The sequence below is a fragment of the Orcinus orca genome, chromosome 13 (assembly GCF_937001465.1).
Source record: "Orcinus orca chromosome 13, mOrcOrc1.1, whole genome shotgun sequence".
In the NCBI taxonomy this organism is placed as follows: domain Eukaryota; kingdom Metazoa; phylum Chordata; class Mammalia; order Artiodactyla; family Delphinidae; genus Orcinus; species Orcinus orca.
In genome coordinates, this window is record NC_064571.1 from 15,478,663 (window position 1) to 15,503,721 (window position 25,059).

Sequence of the window (25,059 nt, forward strand, 5' to 3'; positions counted from 1 at the left end):
TATCAGAAGTTGAAATTTGTCTCTAACTGGGAACATTCTTTTCCAGGATTTGGAATAGGGAGTGGGAGAGGGAGAGAGAGAGAGAATGAGAACAGACTGAAAACATGGGGCTGTGGAGTGGTCGTGGTCCCCTACAGTCAACGGAGAAAAAGCTGAGACAGTCGGTCTGGTGTAAACAGTGAGAAAAAACAGCAGCAGCTTTTCACTTTTTTTTTTTTCTCCTTGGTTTTTGTGAGAATCCCTACATCCCTGTAATATTGCTCCAATGTATTTTACCTAGATCAAATTGGTTTCTGTAACTTGCAATCAAAGGATCCTAACTAAAACAGTTAGTGGGAAGCAGCTGCATAGCACAGGGAGATCAGCTCGGTGCTTTGTGACCACCTAGAGGGGTGGGGAGCTGGGATAGGGAAGGTGGGAGGGAGACACAAGAAGGAGGGGATATGGGGATATATGTATACATATAGCTGATTCACTTTGTTATACAGCAGAAACTAACACAACATTGTAACACAATTATACTTCAATAAAGATGTTAAAAAATTTGGTGATTTATTTGGCTTGTGGATTCATTTCCAATAATTTAAAATAGAAACCTGAAAAATGGTTTGTATCCAATTTGATATGACATTAGAACAGGAAAGTCAGGTACAGACTAAATGGGGCATAAAGTATGCCTTGGAATTAAAACAGAACAGATACCAGCCTCTTACCATCTTTAAGAAAGTGGGCATATCATTTAACCTCTCTGAGCCTTCATTTCCTTAACTTTAAAATGGAAATTATGGGTGTCTTATAAGATTATTGTTAAATTTAATGAGCTACAGTATGTAAGGCAGCTAGCTAGCAAAATGAGGCACTCCCTCCTAGTTATGGAAAGTTTATGTTGGGGAAAATCTATTAATTTGCCTTTTTTTTTTTTTTTTTTTTTGGTCCTGCTTAGTGTTAGTTCAGGAACTGGAGAGGACTGGAGGACTGAATCTAGGCATGGAGGAGTTATAGTGTCTCCAGAGAGATTCTGGATGGGTAGGGGGTGCAGATGGGCTGAGGATTTTTGAAGGCGAGAAGATAAAGGGAATAGAGAGGGGCAAATACAAGCTTCACTTACCCGATAGTTTTGATGATGACCTGGCCAGGCTAAGAGATCCAAAGTGACTGATGAAAAAGCTGCAGTAACTATACTACAGGGTGGCTCCCTTCTCACCAGTCTGCGGTTCTGATGCATTTACATGTGACGCTGAATTTATAGTCAGCACCCATGTTTCACGGAGCCTCTTAAACAAGGGTTTCTCAGTTTCAGTGTTATTGCCATTTGGAGCCCACAGTTCTTTGTTGTGGGGGCTGTTCCATGAATTGTAGGGATGTTTAGCAGCATGTCTGTCCCTTAGCCAATAGCTGTGACAACTAAAATTGTCACAAATGTCTGAAAACATTGCCAAATGGCCCTGGGGTGGGGCAAGACCGCCCACGCTTGAGAACCACTACTCTAAACTATCTTTAAAAAAAGAAAAAAAAAACAGATTGGTAACTGTTTTCATCAGGGACTCCAATCAGAAAAAACAATCAGTAGAAATGGGACATTCCATCGCCAACCTCTTATTCCTACAAACTTGGCCCTGATGGCATCATGAATAACTTGTAAGAGGGCTGGATTTGGAACAATAAGACCTGAGTTCAGATCCTCTCGCTGCCTCCTGCCTGGTGAGGGACTTGCATGATAGCTAAGTTGGGGAAACCAAATACTCAGCTCTCTGGTTCTGATCGATAACAGAGACATGAAGGGCACCCGCCATACTGTTATCAAAGTCTTGGGTTAATATGCAGGCTATTGCAAAATCACACCTAAATGCCTGGTCATGTGCGTGGGGGAATGTGGCTTAGATGGGGGTTTTCTCCACCCCCTCCCCCCTCCCCCCGCAACCCCGGCCCCGGCCCTTTAAGCATTGGGACTCGGTGAGTGGGGAGATCTGCCTAGGAGACTTTGAAACACACTTCCCCAGCCAGCAGTAGGCACTTCTCATACTCCCAATTTTTTTCCGGGGCACATGGAAAGCAGTGGGCCTCTTTCACCCACTGAGAAGAGGCTCCACTTACACATTTAACTGAAATGTTGGACCAAGAAGCCTGCCAGTAGAGTGGCTCTTAACCCACCCACAGACTCCAGCCAAGAACCAGAGATTCAGTTCCACTCTGAGCTTGTGCAGAGGACCTCGCCCTGGCATCACCCCCTGGAGCTTCTGCCCAATCAGTGACCACTCTCACTAATTCTAGGAGCCCCTCCCCTGGGAGGCAGGAGTAAGAGGGAGGGAACCTGGACTCTTCTTGCTTTGGGGAGAAGCGAGGGACTCTTGCACAGAAATAGAAGGCAAAGGAGGGCAAGTGTCCCCACCAAGACGATGCATCATTCTCCTTTGTCTTCAGGGTATGTGCAAAGAAAATTAAAACAGAAGAGAAATGTATGGGACTTGGTTATCAGTAGTTATTAGTGCTATTTTAAAGAGGCATTTAGTGGTTTGTCTAGCTAAAAATCACCAGACTTCAAATTCACGGAGGTCCTTCCTTTAATTCACCACTCCCCACCCACATCATGGACTGCAGCAGGAATTATGTTGATTTGGCATCCGAGGCCCAGCAGGAACAACCGGTGATTAGAAAATGAAATGTCCAAGTCTCAGCGCAGGGAGCTTATAAATTAAGCTCACTCCTTTAAGTAGCATTTAAAATATTAACAAAGAAAAACAGACCGTTGGGTAAATCCTTATATAATCTTGTACACTGAGCACTATCTGTTTTGTATTGTTTTGTGTTTGGAATGCTGTAGATGACTCCAGCTGACCCTTGAGTACTCGCAGCACAGCCGCAGTGGGCACAGGCAGACCTGCTTCTGGATTTCTTATGCCTACTTCTCATAGCTGCTTTTGACTGTCATTAGGGGCAGGAGCTCACTATTGTTAGAATTTGTTTATCACAAAATCTTTAGATTTCCTGCTGAAAGTCAAGTATAGGCTAAGATACCAAATGACTAAACTTATTAGAATAGTCTCTAAAATAGGAGTAAACAGACTCTGCAATGAGGGCCTATAGCACATTTCTCTAAGTCATGAGTAGTGTTAGCTAATGGACTTTATAGTATCTTTTTGTAAAAATTTTTATTGGAATATAGTTGATTTATAATGTTAAGTTCAGGTGTACAGCAAAGTGAATCACTTACACATATACATATCTCAACTCTTTTTTAGATTCTTTTCCCATATAGGCCATTACAGAGTATTGAGTAGAGTTCCCTGTGTTATATAGTAGGTCCTTATTAGTTATCTATTTTATATATAGTAGTGTGTATATGTCTATAATATATATTTTGAAAATTTATGACCTCTATCTTTTCTCGCTCTCATTAAAAACAAAGAGATAAACATTATTTTGTTCTGAGTAGCTGACATTTTAAATAACTGACCTTTATTAAACTTAGGTGAGAGAATACATACTGGTACCACCTAAGTTCAAACAATATTAGTCGGAAATAAAAATTTCTAGGAAGGGAATTCATTCTACTATTAGATTTCTTTGTTAGGAACCAAATAATAACTCAGCAGTAAACAAAGATTTGAGGGAGAGTATATTAATACTGTATTTTGGAAAACAGTTGTTCAAAATATGTGCATATGTCTTTGTCAATTTAACTAAATAAATAGCTTAGCCCAGACAACTTAGTCTAGAAATCATGTACCCAAGACATGCTTCTATGAACAGTGTTTTAAAATTAGCATTGTGTTTTAAAATTAGCACTTTTAAATAATATAAAGCTTCCTTTATCTAAAGCTAAAGCTCACTGAAAACACCTACAATGGGGACTACCACAAGTGAGGCAGGCAATTTTGGTATTTTATTGGGAGGGGAGAGAGTTATATCTGGAGAAATGTTTTCAGAAATTCATTTCAGGTTCAGACATCCCCAAAGGCTGATGGAGCCCAAGGTCTGTGCCCTTTACCTATAGGTTGCATTTCTAGTGTCCCTGGAAGAGAAACCTTCCTGAAAATCCATCTGGCCTATCTGGACAACCTCTCTTTTCCATTTGTCCCTATTGGGATTAGGAGGAATTTTTTAACCTGTAACTTGGGAGAGTCTGGGAAGTCAGCTTCTAACTTTGCTGGGTTGGGATGAAATAAGAGGAACTTTTACCAGTTGTGTTACCTAGGGTGAGATTTTGAGGTAATGCATTTAAAGTGTTAGCATAGTGCTGGACACATAGTAAGTACTCAATAAACTATGTAATGTTTTGTAATTTTCAAATTACTCTTTTTGACCACAGTTCTTATTTATTTATGATTTACTAAAACTATCTGACAATTGAAAGTGTGTTGTCTCTCCCCAGTGCTATGTAGTGTGGGGGTTGGGTGATTTGATGGGGATGCTGTGGCCTTCTGAGGCCTCCTCTCCCTTGTCCCCACACCTGAAGGGTTCACCCAAAGCAGATGAGAGACTTATCAAGTTGAGCCAGTGTGAAGATGATGACCTTTTCATCTATACTTTTCTCAAACACTCTGACTGAGTCTTAGTTGACACCAAGATTGATGTGAGTGGTATTGAAAGGCCTCTTGGTCCCCAAATGCCTCTTCATTTTGTATCAGTGTCTGGGATCCCCACTCTTCTGCCTAACAGCAAGGGAAGTTTTGCAGAAGCAAATACGAGTTTGACTAGTTTGTTCTTCCCTTTTAGAGGTGAGAAAACAGGCAGACTACTGAGCCCTCCTGTGTCCCAGCTCTTGGTACTATCATCAGAGATGGACTCCTGGGCAGGAAGGACCACAGAGAGCTTTTAAGGTTTTTAAGTTTTCTCCTATGTTACATGAGTGATTTCTACAGGAGTAAACAGGTAACATGCAAGCAATTTCTCAATGCCTCCTGTTGAAATCCATGGAATCCCAGAACAATACTGGCCTCAGACTTTGACGGTTCGTATGTCATTCTCCACTTTAGTTGCAGAAGCAGCAGGTGGAGTGAAAAGAGCATGTTTAGTGCAGCCAGATTTTCTTTTGGTTGTCAGCTAAAACAGAAACCCCATCATTCTGGACTTGGCAGCGTGTTAGTAGAAAAGCCACCAGGAAGCTCTGAGTTGGTAATTTAGAGCACAGACTTATTCCCTGATACAGCTGCAGAGCAGCAGGTGGTTAGGACTTAAGCAAACACTAGCTTAAACAGAATAAGGAAATGGAGAACTTTTTTTTTTTTTTGCACATATCAATATGGCTAAGGATGTGAGAGTTCATTTCTTGTTCCACTGGATTCTCTTCTTATTAACTGGCTTAGCCACATATAAGAGAGAATATCACTCAGTTCTATTCAACTTAATGAACATTTATTGAGAACCTACTGTGTGCCAGACACAGTGCTAAGTTTTGGGAATCTTCGTTCTCTAGTTTAGATTTTGGTGTGGAGTCAGATATACATATAGATTCATAATAAAGGAACAAAGATATTCCTTCAGAACACTGGACGAGGAGTGATTCTGATCATGAAATGGGAGAAGCCTACTAGGAGAAAGGGAGCAGAAGGTAAAGGGTAAAGAGAGCAGAAATGGATTGGAGAAGAAATTCAAGGCAGAGGGAATTGTCAGAGGAAAATCTGTAGGATAACAGAGTGAGTGTGGGAGGAAATGTAAAAGGGATGTCCATTCTGTGTCTCAGTCTGATGGATATGCTCATATTAAAAAATGCAAAGGGTCCTTTAGATTATCTCAACCAAATCATCTTCTGTGGGAGGCCACAGACCATAGACACCCCAAACTACAAAGATATGCAGGAAAATTTTCTTGTTATATGAAGTATGGGGCAAACAGAAAGACGAATTGTCAAAAGGAGATAGAGACTAAGGGAAGCTATGGAAAGAAATTTAGAGTAAAAAGAGTGTAAAAAGATAAATGAATCTAAAATGAATATAGGAAAATCAATAATTTTTATCTATATATCTAGTACTTCTTCAAAGATATAGTGGGAAAATGTTATCCATAAGAGCAACACAAATGTAAAATACCTAGGATTTACCTTAATCACAAATTTGGTGCAAAGCCTAGATAAAGAAAACTACAGAATGCTATAGAAGTTATTAAAACAGGTTATTAAAAAGATTTGACTAAATGAATGAAAATAAAATGTTCATGAATGGGAACCCTCAATTTGTAAAGATATTGTGGGTTCCCCAATTTTTATAGGTTTAATGTAATTCCAATTAAATTCCAACAGGATTTTCTTTTTTTTTGAAATGTAGTTCTAAGCGTTCACCCATTAGAATAAATAGCCAAAAAATTAGGGAATTTTGAAAAAAATGAGTGTTACCTTACTGGATAGTAAAATGCATTTTAAACCTAAAATACATAATATTTTATAATATTGAAGCAAAATACATATAAACAAATTGAATAGAAAAAAATAACAAAGCCCTGAAACAGATATTTACATATAAGAATTTAGTATATGATTAAAGAGAGATTTTTTAATTTAAAGAAGGATTTGTTAATTTATGGTGCTGGGACAATTAACTATCTATATGGAAAAATTTTCCCGTTCTTATAGCACACAGTATACTAAAATACATTAATGTTAAAGAGTAAATGTAAAGTAATAAATCATATGAACATTTTAAGAAAATACAGGCAATTATTTATGTTTGAGGGAAAAACATTTTTTTTTCAACGTCAAAGCAAAGGTATAAATTATCACATAAAATATTTGACTACCATGCTTATAATTTAATACAAAAAAGTAGTGAATAAAATAAGTTAAGTGAAAAATATAGAAAAGTATTTGTTATGTATAATTCAGACGGTTAGATCTTTAATATATAAAAAAGTTTTAACAGATCAATGTATAACAGCAGGGAAATGACAAAGAATATGATAGACAATTGGCAAAAGATGGCAAACAAAAGGAATGCTGAAACATTTTTGTTTTGCTTATCAAATCTGTAAAGAATTTTAAAAATACAATATTTGGTATTGATAAAGGTGAGGAAAGTAAAAATGCTCTTTCAGTGTTAATGAGAATTTAAATACTTACATATAAAAAGTGATTTAATAATAGTCATTACAAGCTTTAAAAATGCTATGCTCACTCTGCTATTTTTTTGTAGGAATTTATCTTAAGGAAATGATCAAAATTGTGTGCAAAGACTTATCGATGAATGTGTTTACCCCAGTGGTTTTACAAATAATAGTCAATAATTAGAAATTAACCAGATTTCTGAAAATGGGAATGTCAAATAAATTTATATGATAGAATAAAATGAGGAGAGTTTAAGTAAGAAATCTGCTTGAGGAATCATACTGAGCCATTTCTTTACTGGAGGGCTGGGCAGAAAAGAATCAAAACACACAACAAAGCAAGGAAGAGAAACTTTGAGCTCCTTTATCACACCAGACATGGCAAATTCCAATGCATAGTTACAAAATGGGAGACCCTAAGACTATAATCGTGAGTACTGTTGGAGTCTGTTTGGTGTTGAATGAAATTATGTAACATGAAGTATTTTGTAATTCTCCCTAAATGCTAGACATTATATATTATTTTAACTATTATGTGGGGAAGCAGTTTCAGGTTGGAGAAATAAACTCTAGGTCATGGGATGTTTAGTGACTGTGTGGCTTCAGTCCTGAAGCCTGAAATCATGAAGACACTTACTATTAAAAATTACAGAGTGGGGAAAAATATAGTCCATAAAAGGCATTTAAGATAAAACATCTTCACTCAGAATGTATTAACTAGACAACATGAAGGGCTTACTGGGGCCATCTTGAAATGTTAGAAAAATAAAAAGAGTAAAAACTAAAAAAAAAAAAAAAAAGAAAGAAAAAGTGTAGCCTATAAAAAATCATGTTGTATAAGATTTTAATGACCATGGGAAAATATTCCTCCATTTACTTTACATTGAAGAAGAAAAAAGAGAATAAATTAGAACCATATTTGGGTATGATATCACGATATGAAAAATTTACAGTTGTGTACATATTTAAAAATTTAATAACAGAAGCACATAGATCTACATGTTAACAGTGATTATTGATGGGTGATGGGATTAGAGATTATTTTAATTTTATTCTTTGTAGTTTTCAAGTCTGCTACCAAGAACTTCAAATTGAAAAATAAAACATATACACTCCATTTTCAACAGCCTAATCTCAGTGCCTGGCACAGAGCATGCTTACTTCCCTGGTGGTGCTGTGGTTAAGAATCCACCCGCCAGGGCTTTCCTGGTGGCGCAGTGGTTGAGAGTCCGCCTGCCGATGCAGGGGACACGTGTTCGTGCCCTGGTCCGGGAAGATCCCACGTGCCGCGGAGCGGCTGGGCCCGTGAGCCACGGCCGCTGAGCCTGCGCGTCCGGAGCCTGTGTTCCGCAACAGGAGAGGCCACAGCAGGGAGAGGCCCGTGTACCGCAAAAAAAAAAAAAAAAAAAAAAAAAAAGAATCTACCCTCCAAAGCAGGAGACATGGGTTCGAGCTCTGGTCCGGGAGGATCCCACATGCCGTGGAGCAACTAAGCCCCTGTGCCACAACTACTGAGGCTGTGCTCTAGAGCCCGTGCTCTACAATAAGAGAAGCCACTGAAATGAGAACCCTGTGCACAGCAACAAAAAGTAGACCTGCTCGGCGCAACTAGAGAAAGCCCTCGCACAGCAACAGAGACCTAATGCCACCAAAAATATAAATAAATAAGTTAAAAAAAATTTAGTAATTGGAGTGGAAAGTCCAGAAACAAGAATGTCAATGGCAGTGAGGATGGTGCCAGGACTGGGGTCCCCTTGATTCTTGACAGGCTGAAAGACCCAGAGGCCCCATAGGACAGGGAGTGTGAAGAATTTGTAAAATAGTCCAGAAATCACATCCTTCTCCCTGTTCTCTACTCTCCTCAACCCTCCCCACCCACTGTAGGGTTTGTAGGGTAACTAAAGGGCTGGTGAAACACGAATGGGCTGAGCTATGGTGCTGTGCATTTGAAGCCATGCACCTCAGATTGGACTTGAATCCATGTGCCTAGGACTCGAACCCAGCCAAAACCTACATTGGGATTGAACCCACAGGCTGGGACATGAACCCAGCTAGAACCCAGTGCCTTTTTCTTTTTTTAAAAAAAAATTTATATTGTTTAACATCTTTATTAGAGTATAACTGCTTTACAATGGTGTGTCAGTTTCTGCTTTATAGAAAAGTGAATCAGTTATACATATACATATGTCCCCATATCTCTTCCCTCTTGTATCTCCTGCCCTCCCACCCTCCCTATCCCACCCCTCTAGGTGGTCACAAAGCACCGAGCTGATCTATGCAGCTGCTTCCCACTAGCTATCTATTTTACATTTGGTAGTGTGTATATGCCCATGCCACTCTTGCACTTTGTCCCAGCTTACGCTTCCCCCTCCCCGTATCCTCAAGTCCATTCTCTAGTAGGTCTGCAACTTTATTCCCATCTTGCCCCTAAGTTCTGACCATTTTCTTTTTTTTTAGATTCAATATATATGTGTTAGCATACAGTATTTGTTTTTCTCTTTCTGACTTACTTCACTCTGTATGACAGACTCTAGCTCCATCCACCTAACTACAAAAAACTCAGTTTCGCTCCTTTTTATGGCTGAGTAATATTCCATTGTATATATGTGCCACATCCTCTTTATCCATTCATTGTCGATGGACACTTAGGTTGCTTCCATGTCCTGGCTATTGTAAATAGAGCTGCAATGAACATTTTTGTACATGACTCTTTTTAAATTATGGTTTTCTCAGGGTATATTCCCAGTAGTGGGATTGCTGGGTCATACGGTAGTTCTATTTTTAGTTTTTTAAGGAACCTCCATACTGTTCTCCATAGTGGCTGTATCAATTTACATTCCCACCAACAGTGCAAGAAGGTTCCCTTTTCTCCACACCCTCTCCAGCATTTATTGTTTGTAGAGTTTTTAATGATGGCCATTCTGACCGGTGTGAGATGATATCTCATTATAGTTTTGATTTGCATTTCTCTAATGATTAATGATGTTGAGCATTCTTTCATGTGTCTGTTGGAAATCTGTATATCTTCTTTGGAGAAATGTCCATTTAGGTCTTCTGCCCATTTTTGGATTAGGTTGTTTGTTTTTCTTGATATTGAGCTGCATGAGTTACTTGTATGTTTTGGAGATTAATCCTTTGTCAGTTGCTTCATTTGCAAATATTTTCTCCCATTCTGAGGGTTGTCTTTTTGTCTTGTTTATGCTTTCCTTTGCTGTCCAAAAGCTTTTAAGTATCATTGTGCTCCATTTGTTTATTTTTTGTTTTTATTTCCATTTCTCTAGGAGGTGGGTCAAAAAGGATCTTGCTGTGATTTATGTCATAGAGTGTTCTGCCTATTTTCTCCTCTAACAGTTTGAGGGTGTCTGCCTTACATTTAGGTCTTTAATCCATTTTGAGTTTATTTTTGTGTATGGTGTTAGGGAGTGTTCTAATTTCATTCTTTTACATGTAGCTGTCCAGTTTTCCAAGCACCACTTACTAGAAGAGGCTGTCTTCACTGTATATTCTTGCCTCCTTTATCAAAGATAAGGTGACCATATGTGTGTGGGTTTATCTCTGGGCTTTCTATCCTGTTCCATTGATCTATATTTCAGTTTTTGTGCCAGTACCATACTGTCTTGATTACTGTAGCTTTGTAGTATAGTCTGATATCAGGCAGCCTGATTCCTCCAGCTCCATATTTCTTTCTCAAGATTGCTTTGGCTATTCAGGGTGTTTTGTGTTTCCCTACAAATTGTGAAATTTTTTGTTCTAGTTCTGTGAAAAATGCCAGTGGTAGTTTGATAGGGTTTGCATTGAATCTGTAGATTGCTTTCAGTAATATAATCATTTTTGCAATGTTGATTTTTCCAACCCAGGAACATGGTATATCTCTCCATCTATTTGTATCATCTTTAATTTCCTTCGTCAGTGTCTTATAGTTTTCTGCATACAGGTATTTTGTCTCCTTAGGTAGGTTTATTCCTAGGTATTTTATTCTTTTTGTTGCATTGGTAAATGGGAGTGTTTTCTTATTTCACTTTCAGATTTTTCATCATTAGTGTATAGGAATGCAGGAGACTTATGTGCATTAATTTTGTATCCTGCTACTTTACCAAATTCATTGATTAGCTCTAGTAGTTTTCTGGTAGCATCTTTAGGATTCTCTATGTATAGTATCATGTCATCTGCAAACAGTGACAGGTTTACTTCTTTTCCAATTTGGATTCCTTTTATTTCTTTTTCTTCTGTGATGCTGTGGCTAAAACTTCGAAAATTTTGTTGAATAATAGTGGTGAGAGTGGGCAACCTTATCTTCTTCCTGATCTTAGTGGAAATGGTTTCATTTTTTCACCATTGAGGACAATGTTGGCTGTGGGTTTGTCATATATGGCCTTTAGTATGTTGAGGAAAATTCCCTGTATGTCTACATTGAGGATTTTTATAATAAGTGGGTGTTGAATTTTATCAAAAACTTTCTCTGCATCTGTTGAGATTATGATATGGTTTTTCTCCTTCAATTTGTTAATATGGTGTATCATGTTGATTGATTTGCATATATAGATGAATTCTTGCATTCCTGGGATAAACCCCACTTGATCATGGTGTATGATCCTTTTAATGTGCTGTTGGATTCTGTTTGCTAGTATTTTGCTGAGGATGTTTGCATCTATGTTCATCAGTGATATTGGCCTGTAGTTTTCTTTCTTTGTGACACCTTTGTCTGTTTTTGGTATCAGAGTGATGGTGGCCTCGTAGAATGAGTTTGGGAGTGTTCCTCCCTCTGCTATATTTTGGAAGATTTTGAGAAGGATAGGTGTTAGCTCTTCTGTAAATGTTTGATAGAATTTGCCTGTGAAGCCATCTGTTCCTGGGCTTTTGTTTGCTGGAAGATTTTTAATCACAGTTTCAATTTCAGTGCTTGTGATTGGTCTGTTCATATTCTTCGTGATTCAGTCTTGGCAGGTTGTGCATTTCTAAGAATTTGTCTATTTCTTCCAGGTTTTCCATTTTATTGGCATGTAGTTGCTTGTAGTTATCTCTCATGATCCTTTGTATTTCTGCAGTGTCAGTTGTTACTTCTCATTTTTCATTTCTAATTCTATTGATTTGAGTCTTCTCCCTTTTTTTCTTGATAAGTCTGGCTAATGGCTTATCAATTTGTTTATGTTCTCAAAGAACAAGCTTTTAGTTTTATTGATCTTTGCTATCGTTTCCTTCATTTCTTTTTCATTTATATCTGATCTGATCTTTATGACTTCTTTCCTTCTGCTAACTTTTGGATTTTTTGTTCTTCTTTCTCTAATTGCTTTAGGTGTAAGTTTAGGTTGTTTATTTGAGATGTTTCATGTTTCCTAAGGTAGGCTTGTATAGCTATAAACTTCCCTCTTAACACTGCTTTTGCAGCATCCCATAGATTTTGGGTCGTTGTGTTTTCATTTTCATTTGTCTCTAAGTGTATTTTGATTTCCTCTTTGATTTCTTCAGTGATCTCTTGGTTATTAAGTAGTGTGTTGTTTAGCCTCCATCTGTTTGTATTTCTTACAGATTTTTTCCTGTAATTCATATCTAGTCTCATAGCATTGTGGTCAGAAAAGATACTTTATACGAATTCAATTAAATTTACCAAGGCTTGATTTGTGACCTAAGATATGATCTATCCTGGAGAATGTTCCATGAGCACTTGAGAAGAATATGTACTCTGTTGTTTTTGGATGGAATGTCCTATAAATATCAATTATCCATCTTGTTTAATGTATCATTTAAAGCTTGTGTTTCCTTATTTATTTTCATTTTGGATGATCTGTCCATGGGTGAAAGTGGGGTGTTAAAGTCCCCTACTGTGATTGTGTTACTGTCGATTTCCCCTTTTATGGCTGTTAGTATTTGCCTTATGTATTGAGGTGCTCCTATGTTGGGTGCATAAATATTTACCATTGTTATATCTTCTTCTTGGATTGATCCCTTGATCATTATGTAGTATCCTTCTCTGTCTCTTCTAATAGTCTTTGTTTTAAAGTCTATTTTGTCTGATATGAGAATTGCTACTCCAGCTTTCTTTTGATGTCCATTTGAATGGAATATCATTTTCCATCCCCTCACTTTCAGTCTGTATGTGTCCCTAGGTCTAAAGTGGGTCTTTTGTAGACAGCATATATACAGGTCTTGTTTTTGTATCCATTCAGCCAGTCTATGTCTTTTGGTTGGAGCATTTAATCTGTTTACATTTAAGTTGTTTATCGATATGTATGTTCCTATTACCATTTTATTAATTATTTTGGGTTTATTATTGTAGGCCTTTACCTTCTCTTGTGTTTCTTGCCTAGAGAAGTTCCTTTAGCATTTGTTGTAAAGCTGGTTTGGTGGTGCTGAGTTCTCTTAGCTTTTGCTTGTCTCGAAAGATTTTAATTTCTCCATCAAATCTGAATGAGATCCTTGCTGGGTACAGTAATCTTGTTTGTAGTTTTTTCTCTTTCATCACTTTAATTATTTCCTGCCACTCCCTCTGGCTTGCAGAGTTTCTGCTGAAAGGTGAGCTGTTAACCTTATGGGGATTCCCTTATGTGTAACTTGTTGTTTTTCCCTTGCTGCTTTTAATATTTATTCTTTGTATTTAATTTTTGATAGTTTGATTAATATGTGTCTTGGTGTGTTTCTCCTTGGATATATCCTGTATGGGACTCCCTGTGCTTCCTGGACTTGATTAACTATTTCCTTTCCCATATTAGAAAGTTTCCAACTATAATGTCTTCAAATATTTTTTCAGTCCCTTTCTTTTTCTCTTCTTCTTCTGGGACCCCTATAATTAGAATGTTGGTGCTTTTACTGTTGTCCCAGAGGTCTCTGAGACTGTCCTCAATTCTTTTCATCCTTTTTTCTTTACTCTGCTCTGCAGTGGTTATTTCCAGTATTTTATCTTCCAGGTCACTTATCCGTTCTTATGCCTCAGTTATTCTGCTATTGATCCCTTGTAGAGGATTTTAAATTTCATTTATTGTGTTGTTCATCTCTGTTTGTTTTCTTTTTAGTTCTTCTAGGTCCTTGTTAAACATTTCTTGTATTTTCTCCATTCTCTTTCCACAATTTTGGATCATCTTTACTATTATTTTTTTAAATTCTTTTTCAGGTAGACTGCCTATTTCCTCTTCATTTGTTAGGTCTGTTGGGTTTTTGCCTTACTCCTTCATCTGCTGTGTGTTTCTCTGTCTTCTCATTTTGCTTAATTTACTGTGTTTGGGTCTCCTTTTCACAAGCTACAGGTTCGTAGTTTCCATTGTTTTTGCTGCCTGTCCCCAGTGGATAAGGTTGGTTCAGTGGGTTGTGTAGGCTTCCTGGTGGAGGGGACTAGTGCCTGTGTTCTGGTGGATGAGGCTGGATCTTGTATTTCTTGTGGGCAGGTCCATGTCTGGTGGTGTGTTTTGGGGTATCTGTGGCCTTATTATGATTTTAGGCAACCTGTTTGCTAATGGATGTGGTTGTGTTCCTGTCTTGCTAGTTGTTTGACATAGGGTTTCCTGCACTGTAGCTTGCTGGTCGTTGAATGGAGCTGGGTCTTGGCATTGAGATGGAGATCTCTGGGAGATTTTCACTGCTTGATATTCCGTGGAGCTGGGAGGTCTCTTGTGGACCAATGTTCTGAACTTGGCTCTCCAACCTCAGTGGCAGAGCCCTGATGCCTGGCTGGAGTGCCAGGAGTCTGTCCTCCACACAGCTCAGAATAAAAGCGAGAAAAGAAAGAAAGAAAGAAGAAGATAAAATAAAATTAAATAAAGTAAAATATAATAAAATAATGTTATTAAAATAAAAAATACTCATTAAGAAAAAAAATATTTTAAAATAATTAAAAAAAACCAAAAAATGGACAGACAGAACCCTAAGACAAATGGTAAAAGCAAAGCTATACAGACAAAATCACACATAGAAGCATACACATACACACTCACAAAAGGAGGAAAAGGGGAAAAGTATATATATATCATTGATCCCAAAGTCCACGTCCTCAATTTGGGATGATTCATTGTCTATTCAGGTATTCCACAGATGCAGGGTACATCAAGTTGATTGTGGAGATTTCATCCGCTGCTCCTGAGGCTGCTGGGAGAAATTTCCCTTTCTCTTCTTTGTTCACACAGCTCCCAGGGTTCAGCTTTGGATTTGGCCCCACCTCTGCATGTAGGTCACCTGAGGGCATCTGTTCTTCGCTCAGACAGCACTAGGTTAAAGGAGCAGCTGATTCGGGGGCTCTGGCTCACTCAGGCTGGCGGGAGGGAGGGGTACGGATGTGGGGCGAGCCTGCAGTGGCAGAGACGGATGTGACATTGCACCAGCCTGAGGCACACCGTGTGTTCTCCCAGGGAAGTTGTCCCTGGATCATGGGACCCTGTCGGTGGCAGGATGCACAGGCTCCCAGAAGGGGATGTGTGGATAGTGCCCTGTGCTCGCACACAGGCTTTTTGGTGGCAGCAGCAGCAGCCTTAGCGTCTCATGCCCGTCTTTGGGGTCCGTGCTGATAGCCGCGGATTGTGCCCATCTCTGGAGCTCCTTTACGCCTCTCTCTGAATCCCCTCTCCTCGTGCACCAGGAAACAAAGAGGCAAGAAAAAGTCTCTTGTCTCTGCGGCAGCTCCAGACTTTTTCCTGGTTTCCCTCCTGGCTAGCCGTGGCGCACTAGCCCCCTTCAGGCTGTGTTCACGCTGCCAGTCCTCTCCCTGCAATCCGACGGAAGCCCAAGCCTCAGCTCCCAGCCCCGCCCGCCCCAGCGGGGGAGCAGACAAGCCTCTTGGGCTGGTGAGTGCCGCTCGGAACCGATCCTCTGTGCGGGAATCTCTCCACTTTGCCCTCCACACCCCTGTTGCTTCGATCTCCTCCGTGGCCCCGAAGCTCCCCAGCTCTGCCACCCACAGTCTCCGCCCGCGAAGGGGCTTCCTAGTGTATGGAAACCTTTCGTCCTTCACGGCTCCCTCCCACTGGTCCTGTCCCTATTCTTTGTCTCTGTTTTTTCTCTTCTCTTTTGCCCTAGCCAGGTACGTGGGGAGTTTCTTGCCTTTTGGGAGGTCTGAGGTCTTCTGCCAGCGTTTAGTAGGTGTTCTGTAGGAGTTGTTCCACATGTAGATGTATTTCTGATGTATTTGTGGGGAGGAAGGTGATCTCTGCATCTTACTCTTCTGCCATCTTGAAGCTCCTCCCCCACTCTTTTAATTGAGATCACACACCTGGTCTCAGGACTTAATGAAGCTCAGTTTCTTGATGTCTCATTGCAGAAAGAATTCAGTGAGAGACAAAGTGATAGGTAAGAAGTGGATTTATTTAGAGAGAAACACACTCCACAGACAGAATGTGGGCCATCTCACAAGGTGAGAGGCCTTGAAATATGGGGTGGTTAGTTTTTATGGGCTGGGTAATTTCATAGAGTGGGAGGATTATTCCAACTATTTTGGGGAAGGGGCAGAAATTTCAAGGAATCAGGCCACTGTCTACTTTTTGACTTTTTACAGTTAACCTCAGAACTCTCATGATACTGGTGGGTGTGTCATTTAGTATGCTGATGTATTTCAATGAGTGTATAATGAAGCTCAAGGTCCACTGGAAGTTGAATCTTCTGCCATCTTGGACCTAGTTATTTCTAACCAGTTTATGTCATGTCCTATGGCTATGTCATTCTTTTAAAGGTTGTGCCCTGCTCCCTTCCCTCCTGTTTCACATCCATCCACATCTTGTTCTCTGTGCATGCTCCCCAGCTGCTGTGACGTCCAGAAGTACCTTCTATGTAAAACAGAAGAAAAGAGCTTTCTTTTTTAAGCAGCTGACTGATTGTAGAATCAGAGGGAATGGCAATCAACACGGACTGAGGATCTCTTAGCTTCCTTCATCAAAATGAGTCAGCATGATGAATGAGAGTCCCCAGTACCCACAGGAAAATGAGAGGTTGATTGCAAGTGGGCTAGAGCTGATAGTACAACCTGGACAGAACACAGGGGGACTAAAATGAACACTGGGGTAAGACTGGTCATGTTCTACTCACTCCTTCTCTCTCCCTCCTTCTCTCTTCTCCTTGTTTTATTAAGCACCTACTGAATATTGCCATACCCTGGGAGCCTTTGTTCCAAATTTCAAATTGCTCAGAATGTAATGGAGCTACCCTTCTGGGATAGGTTGCACTTTAGGGTCTCTGTAATTGGCTCCTATCCTCTTCCAGGGTTTCCTGGTATCCTGTCCCCCCGACTCCATTACTCCCTGCGGGATGAAGTGAGTGATGATCTGTACACTCTCCCATGATATTAGCTAGACAGTAGGATTTAACACACTTCTCTCTTGCAGGTGGTGATGCTGGGAAGACAGAACAGGATGAGTCCCTAAGTCAGTGGAGTGGGGTTAAGGGGTAGAAGTAGGGGAAGCTTCTTAAAATGCAGATTCCTGAGCCCACATCCAGGTCTTCTGATTGAATGGATCAAGGGTGGGGTCCCTGGTGGATTTTGAAGCAGGCAGTCCTCCACACTTTGAGTCCTTGTCATCTTGATGGACTTTCTGCTTCTCTCAGATTTACCTCCCACTGGTGACAGATGCTGGCTGTGGACCCTGGGAGCTTCTGGAAACAATGGTTAGGTGTCCAACCAGGCAGGAGGTCAGGTCAGCTCCACTTCTTGAGTCTTCTTCCTGCTGAGACCCTTCTCTTGGGCCCTTTCTGCCATTGTACAACTGGGTCAGTCAGTAAGCAGTGTTTCTGAAGGGACTTGTTCAGCTTCGTCTAGGTTTCAGGGAAAGTCCTAGAGAAATTAGCTATTTCCTCAATAGAGCTCCAGAGTGATCTCCTTTAGATCAGTAATAAGGGCAAAAACAGCATGGTAATGAGGCTGATTCTTCAAGAGTAACATTTGGGCTGATCAGTGCAGAATGACCCTCTGACATGTATCTTTCAGGTAGGCGGTTGCAACCTATCCAAGCTACCAATTTCTTTTTCCTACAAGGAAGGAGAGAGAGAGAGCTCTTGAGAATCTTCTTGATTACACCTCTGTCACTTGCCATGTTGTGCTCACCCACCCTTCTATCACCTTCTATTTCAGTGCTGGCTGTGGATCCTTATTCTGGTTGAGTCAGTTCATCTGTGTCTCAGATCTCAGTATTGGCTGATTTCAGGAACTTGATTTGTTACATCTTCAACCCTGACCTTGACCTCCTACCTCTGATCCCAGATATTCTCTGATCCAAGTTCTGAGAATGATAATAAAATGTGGTACACATTGGACCTATGTTTTGGTTCACAAAGAGACTAGATTAGGAGCCAGGCACCTCTATCCTCAAGCACTAGCTTTAGAAACACACGGTCAGTGTGCTTGAGGGAGCTTGGCTAGCTTGGCATCTAAGGTTCTACCATGGTGGAAATTCTCAGGTCTCGCCTCTTGAACTTTTTTTTTTTTTTTTTTTTTTTTTTTTTTTTTGCGGTATGTGGGCCTCTCACTGTTGTGGCCTCTCCTGTTGCGGAGCACAGGCTCCGGACGCGCAGGCTCAGCGGCCATGGCTCATGGACCCAGCTGCTCTGTGGCTTGTGGGATCTTCCTGGACCAGGGCACAAACCCGTGTCCCCTGCATCGGCAGGCAGACTCTCAACCACTGTGCCACCATGGAAGCCCCTTGCCTCTTGAACTTTTATCAACAAATTACAAAATATGACCTTTTATTAAATTTATACCTTTATGTGTTTTGTTGAAGTAAAAAACCAAAAGGTACATGCTCCTCCGGGAATGGAGAAAGCTGAAGATATTACACTCTGAATCTGAGAGTTGAATATTATTTAACCAAGTTCTGAGAAGCAGTGATAAAAAAACATTTCATTTTGGATCCATGGTGAGGCTTGTGCAATGTGACTGGGAGGGCAGCTGACCCTTAGGAAAGGTAAACAGACTCATGCTGCTTCCGTTCTTGGTGGCACATGTAAGATCAGATCTGGGGAGAAAATGATGAAAGGCCAGTCCTGCATGGGTTGGCAAGACCACTTGACCTTTTTCCTGGTTTTGCCTACTGTTTTTAAGTGTTACTTCTTAGTCACTTCTATAAAAGGTCTCATCCCCTTCAGCAATCATCCTATATAATTCCACGTGATGTTTTTCTGATTTCTTCTTCCTCTGAACTCTTGGAACTTATCCACACTATTCATTTTCAATTGACTATTTCTCATCCTGTCCTGTTTCTGATCACTGCAATTTGTTTTTTAGCTATTTTGAGAGCCTGTTCCACATTATTCTTCCTTGTATTGTGGAGACAAGTTTTCTACTCTTTCCCCCCCTACTTCTGCTCCTCTGCATGTGTTCCTTCCCATTTCCTCTACCCTGCATCCTGATAAAAGACATTTTCACATATTGATGTATGGGGAAGACATCCTGGCTTACACATTAGTTAACTTGAATTTGTTGCTAACTAGAACAGCCTCTTTGTGGCCTATCAAACATGCATTGTACATCTGCTTTAATTATTAAAGAAAAGGGTGCATCGACTAGAAGTAAAGGAAGTCCATGTTAAATAAAGATTAAATGACTCCCTTCCTGGGACACTAATGCTGGTACTCCTTCAATGATAAGACTCCCATCGCAGGTGCCAAGACTATACTGTTTGCTGTAACGTGCAGATCTGTTTTTTATTTATGTATGTTTTTTTTTTTTGAATCCTTGAAGGACTGTATCCTGACTTGTTTAATGTTCTTTGTTCTGATGAGATATAAGACTATGCTGAAAACCATGCTTCTCTGGAGCAGTTCCTCAGAGTTATCTGAGAGGCTGTCCTCTGGGCTGTAGTCCTCAACTTGGCTCAAACTATTCCTATTATAGATTGTTTATTGATGATTTTCATCAACAATCCTGTTCTCAAGAGTCGTGGAGCCACTACTCTGAGCATTCACTAGCTGGGAATCAATTATTAATGAGCACTGTCACTGGGTGTTTTTTGTTTGTTTGTTTGTTTTCCGGTACGCGGGCCTCTCACTGTTGTGGCCTCTCCCGTTGCAGAGCACAGGCTCCGGATGCGCAGGCTCAGCGGCCATGGCTCACGGGCCCAGCCGCTCTGCGGCATGTGGGATCTTGCTGGACCGGGGCACGAACCCGCGTCCCCTGCATCGGCAGGCGGACTCTGTCACTGTGCTTTGAAAGTCAACACAGGCTGCAGTACTTACTTTGGTCCTTCTCACCCCTATGTGCTAAGTGTACCCTGATGGGCTGTTTTCTCCTACTTCATATGCTGGTGTTCTCTGGGCCTCTCTCTGTTGAGACCTGAGCATCTCTGGTGCTGGAGGGAGTGAAGTTATTTATGGTAGTTGTGTGTGCATGTGTGTGTGTGTGTGTACGAGTGTTACCGGAGAGTAGGTTCTTGTCTCGTTGCAGAAAGAATTCAGAGATGAGACAGGGAAGTCAAGAAAGCAAAGCAAGCTTTGATTAAGTGACAGTATGCTCTCAAGGGGAGAGGTGAGTAGCTGCACTGAGTTTCTTTGGCAAGCCAGTTATGGAGGGTATGAAAACAAGTGGGTAAAATATTCACTGGGGAAGGAAAGTTTTGGGGGTCGTATTCCCTGATTTTCATCCCAGCTCCACCTTTCCGAGAAGAGGAGGGATTTTTGTCCTTATTCAGTCTTGATCAGAAGCTTCATGGTGTTGGTGCATAATGGGAACTTGTTGTCTGCAAGGCTAATTTTATCATAATGAGAGCAAAATGGGCAAAAGGTTACATTCGGGTGCCAGAGATTCCAACCTTTTCCCACCTTTCTTTGTCTGCCTCCAGGACACTTGTCCCCCAAAGTGTGTGCTTTCCTGTCAGTCTGGAGGTTTCTACTTTTCCTTGTCTGCCCCAGGACCCCGTTGTTTACAAGATGTATGGTTTCCTGCCGTTTGGCCCGTGCCCATGTTTCTCTGCCCATATCTAGTTATCTGCCTGCTCTAACACAGAGATGGACACTTAAGACTGAAACCACATCCCTGTCCTCTAGGTCATCTGTTACCAAAGACCTCGGCACCTGGTCTTTGGCTTATGTGTAACAGCTAGCGCAGGCCAGACTCCACCATGAAGTCTTAACACAATGCATCTTCCATAGTACTTTCATTCACATTGTGCATGGCCGAACGAGTGAGCAAAAAATGAAGTAATGAAGAGGCAAAAAATGGTGATCTTTAGAGAGACATCTTAAAAAGTGATTTGAGTGTTTGACAGTAATGGAAGAAGACACATTCCCTGTCTCCTGGAAGGGCTGGCCTGAGGCAAAGTTGTCAAGTAGTTAGCCTGGCTGTCAGTGGCCTTCTTTCCTGCTCAGTCATCTAGTTTTCTAATCCTGCCTTCAGGCAGTCCAGATTCTTCATGTTGTTTTTCTTCTATTACTTTTCAGTTTAGTATTTACCCCCACCCCCAGACACATTCCTTGTCCTTTGTTACCGTGAAATAAGTTAAGTGTTTGAACTCTTTGGAGCCAAGACCTAAGGTCCACAGAACCTGCATTTCAGAACAATGTGGGGCAGGGGGATTCCACTGGGATTGTTGGTCTGTGAGGTGTAGGAGGGAGGGAAGGAATAATTCTACAGTTAAAGGGAACTTGGGATACGTTTCTTTTCTGTTTTTCATAGGTGAGAGTCTTCCCAATGTAGAGCCAGTAAAGTGGCAATGTGCCTAACACACAGGAAGGCTCATTCAGAGGAGAAGCTCAGCCTTCCCTGTGAAAGGCAGTGAAGTCACAAGTGTGGGCCTGAGGGCAGCTGCTCATGTATGATCTGAAGGGTGGCAAAGGTTATGCTGAAAACTCAGCCTCTGTGCCCTAGTAACGAATCAAATCTCGGAGAAAGAGTTTTGGGTGAAGTGGAAAAGAATGGGTTAGCTGGTTCCTCTTCCACCTGCCAACTCAGTCATCCAGGGCCTGCTTCCCTTATGCTGCCATGTGGTTTCCAAAGAGAAGTGTAACATGGAGGAAACAACCACTCTAATTGTCTCCAACAGGGAGAGGTGCATCCTTTTCACTTACATTCCCGTTGGCCAGAACTAAGTCCAGTGGCCCCAACTTAACTACAAAGGAAGTGGACAATGCCCAGGGACAGAAAATGGTACAGATATGTGGCATGATCTCTGCCATTATCACTGATAAAGACCTTCATCCCAGATGGTACCTGGTAGAACTGAAAAACTGTGCAGCCCTATGAAATAAGACTGATCTGAGTTTGAATTCCAAGTGTCAGTTCATTCTCTGAAAATGAAGATAAACTCATGGGGTTTTGAGGAGAATTAAAAGATGTGACGTTAATAAAGCTCCCATTTCAGTGTCTGGCTCAGAGAGCACACTCAACAAATGTTATTTCCCATCACTTTCCATGCCTGACTATGTAGGATACAGCATTGTGGACAATGGAAACATTATAACCCAACTTCTTCCTTACATATTCTGAATAGATCATTTTTTGGAGGGTAAGTGGTAGGAAGCTGCCACGTTTTTTAGGCTAATTCCTTCAATTCACTCCTTTGGTTTATCTTTAGCCTTAACATTTACTAGGATGAACAGGAATATCTCTGACCATCAGAGTGCTGAGCTAGAGAAATTGCATAGTCCTTCTTTCTAATTAATCTGGCTAGCCCCTACAGCTACTTTAACAAGCTATGATATGCAAAGATGAAGCATTCCAATTATTTTTCTATAATGCTATAATGCTTTTACAAGTGCTTTCCTCTAATGTATAATCTCCTAAATCAGACACTAAAGAAGAAATACCAGCTTTGATTTGCCAAGCTTATCCTTCTCACCAAAGTGGGGGAGAAACAACCTACCAAAATCTTGATTCTCTCAACAGCTGTGAACTATTCCCTTTAGAACCAAGTTTTTCCTCTGTTGAGTGCTGAGTACTCCTTCTGTGCTTGTTTCCTGCAGGGCCCACCACTGATGATGGCATTTGGATTCAGTGACTTTTCTTTGCGATGAGGATGAATAAGACATGAAGTGAGCAGAAGCGGGTGTGTGTGTGGGGGGGAAGGGGCAATGATGAGGAAGAAAAATAGGAGGTGGAAACAGTCCAAGGAGCAGTGGAAGAGGAAAGAGAGAGGGGGAAGATGCACAGCAAGTGACCACACTGGGTCTCATCAGCTACCCCCAAAACACAAAACCAGATAGTTGGGGAGGGGAAACCAGCTCGAGATGTAAACAGAAACTCCAAATTTGAGTTTTGTGGGATTTGAGAATGAGTCCCCGATCTACTATTTTCTAGGTGTGTAATTCAAACTGCCAAAATTACTGTTGTAAGATTTAAAAAAAAAAAAAAAGGTGAAAGAACCATGTGATATCGAAGACATCATACAAATGTAAGTTATTTTTAGTTATTTTATAGAGATGTAGTTAGATACATATAGCATTAGACTGAGAAACAGCAGGGGAGGCAAAGCTTATACTTGTTTAGGAAATTTTCTGAATATACATCATATGTGACAAGTTTAGTGAAGAGTCTCACCTCATTGGGGGTATAAACAGGAAGTAGTTTCGCTTTTCTAAACAACTGCTACCAGTTGTGCACTGTCCAACCTTTCTGCCTCATAGCAAAGATTGTTATGGACTCAGTCTGCTTTCCTAATTTCTCAGATACTTTTTGTTAACAAAGCAGCCTCAAGTAAATGAGACTCAATCCTGATTATTTTAAAACTTCATTCTCATGCATAAATCAAAGTCATTCCCTCCTTAGCTCTTGGAGTTGGATCAGAAGATGAAGGAGAGAGTGATGCCAAAATCTCGGCCTCTGTGCACCAGTGACGAATCAAATCTCAAGGATAGAGTTTGGGTGAAGTAGAAAAGAATAGCTTTATTGCTTTTTCAGGCAAAGGGGGACACAACGGGCTCCTGCCCCTCAGAAACTATGTGTCCCAACCTGGGAAGGTTTGGTGAGTTTTATAGCAATGGTTCAAGGGCGGGGTTGCTGATAAGGATCAGGGTGTGCACTGGGCCTACACTTCTTTTTATTTATTTATTATTTTTAAAACATCTTTATTGGAGTATAATGCTTTACAATGGTGTGTTAGTTTCTGCTTTATAAGTGAATCAGCTACACATATACATATATCCCCATATCTCCTCCCTCTTGTGTCTCCCTCCGAACCTCCCTATCCCACCCCTATAGGTGGTCAAATAGCACTGAGCAGATCTCCCTGTGCTATGCTGCTGCTTCCCACTAGCTATCTATTTTATGTTTGGTAGTAGATATAAGCCCATGCCACTTCTCACTTCGTCCCAGGTTACACTTCCCCCTCCCCATGTCCACAAGTCCATTCTCTACGTCTGCATATTTATTCCTGTCCTGCCCCTAGGTTCTTCATAACCAATTTTTTTTTTTTTTAGATTCCATATATATGTGTTAGCATACGGTATTTGTGTTTCTCTTTCTGACTTACTTCACTCTGTATGACAGACTCTAAGTCCATCCACTTCACTACAAATAACTCAATTTTGTTTCTTTTTATGGTTGAATAATATTCCATTGTATATATGTTCCACATCTTCTTTATCCATTCATCTGTCGATGGACACTTAGGTTACTTACATGTCCAGGCTATTGTAAATACAGCTGCAATGAACATTGTGGTCCACGACTCTTTTTGAATTATGGTTTTCTCAGGGTATATGCCTAGTAGAGGGATTGCTGGGTCATATAGTAGTTCTATTTTTAGTTTTTAAGGAACCCCCATACTGCTCTCCATAGTGGCTGTATCAATTTATATTCCCACCATGGGTGCAAGAGGTTTCCCTTTTCTCCACACCCTCCCCAGCATTTATTGTTTATAGATTTTTTGATGATGGCCAGTCTGACTGGTGTGAGGTGATACCTCATTGTAGTTTTGATTTGCACCTCTCTAATGATTAGTGATATTGAGCATCCTTTCATGTGTTTGTTGGCAATCTGTATGTCTTCTTTGGAGAAATGTCTATTTAGGTCTTCTTCCCATTTTTGGATTGGGTTGTTTGTTTTCTTGATATCGAGCTGCTTATAAATTTTGGAGATTAATCCTTTGTCAGTAGTTTCATTTGCAAATATTTTCTCCCATTCTGAGGTTG

General features: G+C 40.6%; 1 long non-coding RNA gene across 3 annotated transcripts in view; it reads left to right on the top strand.

The window, feature by feature from the left end:
* LOC125960909 (uncharacterized) overlaps positions 1-25,059 on the top strand; it is an 88,810-nt gene that overhangs the window by 15,683 nt on the left and 48,068 nt on the right. For 2 of the 3 annotated variants that reach the window (XR_007471072.1, XR_007471074.1), the window contains exon 2: positions 22,894-22,962. This is a non-coding gene — a long non-coding RNA (uncharacterized LOC125960909). Of the gene's footprint in view, positions 1-22,893; positions 22,977-25,059 lie in introns of all 3 variants that reach the window. The other variant, XR_007471073.1, reaches the window with a different exon arrangement.